The sequence below is a fragment of the Periplaneta americana genome, chromosome 5 (assembly GCF_040183065.1).
Source record: "Periplaneta americana isolate PAMFEO1 chromosome 5, P.americana_PAMFEO1_priV1, whole genome shotgun sequence".
Taxonomy (NCBI): domain Eukaryota; kingdom Metazoa; phylum Arthropoda; class Insecta; order Blattodea; family Blattidae; genus Periplaneta; species Periplaneta americana.
Genome location: NC_091121.1, coordinates 164784427 through 164790606, shown reverse-complemented (window position 1 = coordinate 164790606; position 6180 = coordinate 164784427). Strand labels below are relative to the sequence as shown.

Sequence of the window (6180 nt, the reverse complement as noted above, 5' to 3'; positions counted from 1 at the left end):
AATTGTCAGTTGTTTCATTTCTTGAATTTAAAATTTATTTGTTAGCAAGCAGAATATTTAAATTTGCGACTTGGACTCTCACTTTGAGAGAGGAACAGAGATTAAGGGTGTTTGAGAATAAGGTTCTTGGGGTTAAGCGGGATGAAGTTATAGGAGAATGGACAAAGTTACACAATACAGAACTGGACGCATTGTATTCTTCACCTGATATAGTTAGGAAAATTAAATCCAGATGTATGAGATGGGCAAAGCATGTAGCATGTATTTTTTTTTTTATCTAATGCCACCAGGTTGTCTTTTCGACATTTCTGGTCTTCTCTCCTGGCCGTGGCTTAGTTGTAACCCACTTCTGAGGTTGGGGCGCCTGGAAGGCGGAGTTACATTACCCCGATGATGTGATAGGATGATTATGATAATGTGGTGCCAGAAGAGGTCTTAAATCTAAACTTAACCTAAATCCCAGACCATGGACGAACACAGGAATAATTCCCTTTAAGGAAAAATTCCTGTGCTCTGACCGGGAATCGAACCCAGGACCTCATGAACTATAGCCAGAAGCTCTGACCACTAGATCATGAAGCTGGTCATGTAGCATGTATGGGCGAGTCCAGAAATGAATATAGTGTGTTAGTTGGGAGGCTGGACAGATAAAGACCTTTGGGGGGACCAAGACATAGATGGGAAGATAATATTAAAATGGATTTGAGAGAGGTGGGATATTATGATGGTAGAGACTGGATTAATCTTGCACAGGATAGGGACCGATGGCGAGTTTATGTGAGGGCAGCAATTGAACCTCCAGGTTTCTTAAAAGCCTTTAGTAAGTAAGTATTATATAATAACAGATCTCACTTGTCCTTTAATTTAAATCAGGCATTACCAGACGTTTGAGATGGGCAGGGCATGTACCATGTATGGGCGAGTCCAGAAATGCATATAGAGTGTTAGTTGGGAGGCCGGTCAGAAAAAGACCTTTGGGGGGGAGGACCAAGACAGATGGGAGGATAATATTAAAATGGATTTGAGAGAGGTGGGATATTATGATGGTAGAGACTGGATTAATCTTGCACAGGATAGGGATCCATGGCGGGTTTATGTGAGGGCAGCAATTGAACCTCCAGGTTCCTTAAAAGCCTTTAGTAAGTAAGTATTATATAATAACAGATCTCACTTGTCCTTTAATTTAAATCAGGCATTACCAGACGTTTGAGATGGGTAGGGCATGTACTATGTATGGGCAAGTCCAGAAATGCATATAGCGTGTTAGTTGGGAGGCCGGACAGAAAAAGACCTTTGGAGGGGGGGACCAAGACATAGATGGGAGGATAATATTAAAATGGATTTGAGAGAGGTGGGATATTATGATGGTAGAGACTGGATTAATCTTGCACAGGATAGGGACCGATGGCAGGTTTATGTGAGGGCAGCAATTGAACCTCCAGGTTCCTTAAAAGCCTTTAGTAAGTAAGTATTATATAATAACAGATCTCACTTGTCCTTTAATTTAAATCAGGCATTACCAGACGTTTGAGATGGGCAGGGCATGTACCATGTATGGGCGAGTCCAGAAATGCATATAGCGTGTTAGTTGGGAGGCCGGACAGAAAAAGACCTTTGGAGGGGGGGACCAAGACATAGATGGGAGGATAATATTAAAATGGATTTGAGAGAGGTGGGATATTATGATGGTAGAGACTGGATTAATCTTGCACAGGATAGGGACCGATGGCGAGTTTATGTGAGGGCAGCAATTGAACCTCCAGGTTCCTTAAAAGCCTTTAGTAAGTAATTATTATATAATAACAGATCTCACTTGCCCTTTAATTGAAATCAGGCATTACCAACTCACCGGATTTTGGGCAGAGGGCAAAAGGCGCACTGAGCAAGTTGCAGATCATGTATCTGTGAAGTTTGTATGATGCATAGTGACTCTTGTAAGTTATTAATGCTAAATATATTGAGTGAAATAGTTGCAGTGTGAAAAGAGAGATTGGTGTCTTCTTTTACCATGGTGAACAAAATTATTGCCCAGCTATAATATTTCTAAGTAAAATTAAGTATTATGCATGTCCAGGGGCCTGTTTCTCAAAACTCATGGACTAGTAATACTAGTCTGTACAGTAGTAATATTAGTTTATTTTACAAGTCTGTGTTTCTAGAAACTACAAGGGTAAAGTAGTAGTTAACCAGTTCATAGACTAGTAATATTGGTCGATTTCACCAGTTCATAAGTGATTCTGTTTCTCAAAATGCTAATCTAGTTGATTATACTAGTATTCAACAGGAATATTCCTACAAGACTCTAAAGACTGGTGATTTCTATATTATCAGTTACCAGTGACAACCTTTCTCAGATAATCAAAACAAAATATTGTATTTATTTTTTTAATACATGTGGTTTAGTGATTCCGATTGAAGTGATGAAGTTGTTGTGAGAAGAGCTAAAACTATATCGAGAAAGAACAATTATTATTCCTTTACGGGAGCATTTATTTAAACATAATGAACAGTTTATGTAAACTGCTGAAAAGCTTGGAGTCAGCCTCGGTAGCGTACTTGGTATAGCGCTGGCCTTCTATACTCGAGGTTGCGGGTTCGATCCCGACCTAGGTCGATGGCATTCAAGTGTGTTTAAATGCGACAGGCTCATGTCAGTAGATTTACTGGCATGTGAAAGAACTCCTGCGGGACAAAATTCCGGCACACCGGCGACGCTGATATAACCTCGGCAGTTGCGAGCATCGTTAAATAAACCATAATTTGAATTTTGAAAAGCTTGGAGAGTTGTTAAATATAGTGGAACCTGCCATAACAAGGCATATAATAGAAGTCATGCATTATCAGCAAAGCTTCAAATATAAATTGCTCTACAAATTGGGATGTTGATTATTTTCCAATGCCATCAGGTCTTTCTGTCCTAGACCAGCAACACATGCAGAATATTTTCCTAATAATCTAATACCAATTCATCAACTGCAGTGAATTTTGCTGGCTTTCCTCCTCCACTGCCAGTTCTTCTGGCATTGTCAACTTTAGCCTACAAATTAAATATAAAAGGACACTAATTTATGAATAGATCAAATGTAAAACTGAAAAAAAAATAGCGAATTTTTCATTAAGTTATAGGCCTAAGTGGCATTCATGTCGGCAGTAGACCCACTAACTACATACCGGTAATATGTTTATATTATACCACAGTCTAGTATATACAGTCACGAAGCTCAATACGTAGTAAATATGCATCCATAGGTAGTTGCTAACCACTAGGATCGCTAATATCGCCTCATTACATATAATGCGAAATTGTACCGGCACAGTCAATTGTTCCTAGCACCCTCACAACTCAAGCTTCGTTAATGTATATACTAGACTGTGATGATACTGTGAACTTGAATTGGTACTCATCAAAGTTGCTTTCTTAATGTTGGGCCAGTAGGTGTTCCTAACGTATGCATAATCTTTGTTCTGAGGTATCAGTTCCACAGCCTCACACATTAGGGCCTACAACATTTTTTGTCCATTCATTTACTTTATAATTTTTTCTTATTGTGCTGGAAAAAGCACCGAATAGTATATCCTTTGATTCATTAATCATATTGAGTATAGTTAATTTGCTTTCAATTGATGAAATTTTAACCGAAAAGAGAAATCAAAACCAAAACACAAAAAACTTAGCCTTCTAACCTCAAATTACAATACCTACCAGTGATTATAAACAAATGAACTCAATCAGTTGACTGGTGAAAGAGATCATGTTTCTCAAAAATACTAGTTTAGTAGTTCACCAGTTACTAGTTACCAGAGTACATTTCACCAGCTCTAGTAGATTCTGTTTCTCAAACTATTTTACCAGTCTAGTAACTTGTGACAATTTTTCACTAGTCACATGATCTCTTTCGCTAGTCAGCTGGTTCATTTCGTTTATTTATAGTCATTGGTATTGTTATTTGAGGTTAGAAGGCTAAGTTGTTTGTGTTTTGGTTTTGATTTCTCTTTTCGGTTGAAATTCTATCAATTGAAAGCAAATTAACTATACTCAATATGGTTACTGAATCAGAGGATATATTATTCGGTGCTTATTCAAACATATAAACAAAAAATGATAAAGTAAATGACTGGACAAACAATATCGTAATGTGTAAGGTTATGGAACTGATACCTCAGAACAAAGATTATGCATACGTTAGGGACACTTACTGACCCAACATTAAGAAAGCAACTTTGATAAGTACCAATTTAAGTTCACAGTATCATAATATGAATATATTTTATAGCTAGTGAGTGTATTGCCGACATGAATGCCACATATGACTTGATATGATTCGCTAATTTTTTTTCAATTTTACATTTGATCTATTCATAAATTAATGTCCTTTTATATTTAATTTGTAGGCTGAAGTTGACAATGTCAGAAGAACTGGCGTGGAGGAGGAAAGCCAACAAAAATTACTGAAGTTGATGAATTGGTATTAGATTATTAGGAAAACATTCTGAAGTGTTGCTGGTCTAGAACAGAAAGACCAGATGGCATTGAAAATAATCAACATCCCGAATTGTACAGCAATTTGTATTTGAAGCTTTGCTGATAATGCATGTTTGTCTTGATATGGCAGTTCCCACTATATTTAACAACTCTCCAAGCTTTTCAGCACTTTACCTAAACTGTTCGTTTTATTTAAACAATGCTCCCCTAAAGGAATACAGTAATAATTGTTCCTTCTCCATATAGTTTTAGCTCTTCTCATAACTTCATCGCTTCAATCGTAATCACTGAACCACATATATTAAAAAAAATAACTTTCGATTATCTGAGAAAGGTTGTCACTGGTAACTGATAATATGGAAATCACCAGTCTTTAGAGACTTGTAGGAATATTTCTGTTGAATACTAGTATAATCAACTAGATTAACATTTTGAGAAACAGAATCACTTATGAACTGGTGAAATCGACCAATATCACTAGTCTGTGAACTGGGGCCTGTTTCTCAAAACTCACGGACTAGTAATACTAGTCTGTACAGTAGTAATATTAGTTTATTTTACAAGTCTGTGTTTCTAGAAACTACAAGGGTAAAGTAGTAGTTACCAGTTCACAGACTAGTAATATTGGTCGATTTCACCGGTTCAAAAGTGATTCTGTTTCTCAAAATGCTAATCTAGTTGATTATACTAGTATTTAACAGGAATATTCCTACAAGACTCTAAAGACTGGTGATTTCTATATTATCAGTTACCAGTGGCAATCTTTCTCAGATAATCAAAACAAAATATTGTTATTTTTTTAATAAATGTGGTTTAGTGATTTCGATTGAAGTAGTAAAGAAGTTGTTTTGAGAAGAGCTAAAACTATATCGAGAAAGAACAATTATTATTCCTTTATGGGAGCATTGTTTAAATATAATAAACGGTTTAAATAATGTGCTGAAAAGCTTGGAGAGTTGTTAAATATAGTGCGACCTGCCATAACAAGACAAACAAATAGAAGTCATGCATTATCAGCAAAGTTTCAAATACAAATACAAATCGGGATGTTGATTATTTTCCAATGCCATTTGGTTTTTCTGCCCTAGACCAGCAACACATGCAGATTTTTTTCCTAATAATCTAATACCAATTCATCAACTGCAGTAATTTTTGCTGGCTTTCCTCCTCCACTGCCAGTCCTTCTGACATTGTCAACTTTAGCCTACAAATTAAATACAAAACGACACTAATTTATGAATAGATCAAACGTAAAACTGAAAAAAAAAAAAATAGCGATTTTTTTTCAAGTCATAAGTGGCATCCATGTCGCCAGTAGACTCACTTGCTACATAATGTGTTCATATTATGATACTGTGAACTTGAATTGATACTCGTCAAAGTTGCTTTCTTAATGTTGGGCCAATAAGTGTCCCTAACGTATGCATAATCTTTGTTCTGAAGTATCAGTTCCATAGCCTAACTTATTACAAATTTTTTTGTCCAGTCGTTTACTTTATCATTTTTGTTATTATGCTTGAAAACGCACCGAATTATATATCCTTTGATTCATTAATCATATTGAGTATAGTTAATTTGCTTTCAATTGATGGAATTTCAAGAGAAGAGAGAAGTAAGAACCAAAACACAAACAACTTAGCCTCCTAACCTCAAATAACAATATCTACCAATGTGTATAAACAAATGAACTCAATCAG

General features: G+C 36.1%; 1 protein-coding gene across 1 annotated transcript in view; it reads left to right on the top strand.

The window, feature by feature from the left end:
• Window positions 1-6180, top strand: part of LOC138700260 (uncharacterized) — a 280196-nt gene that overhangs the window by 32948 nt on the left and 241068 nt on the right. The gene's annotated exons all lie outside the window — the stretch shown is intronic.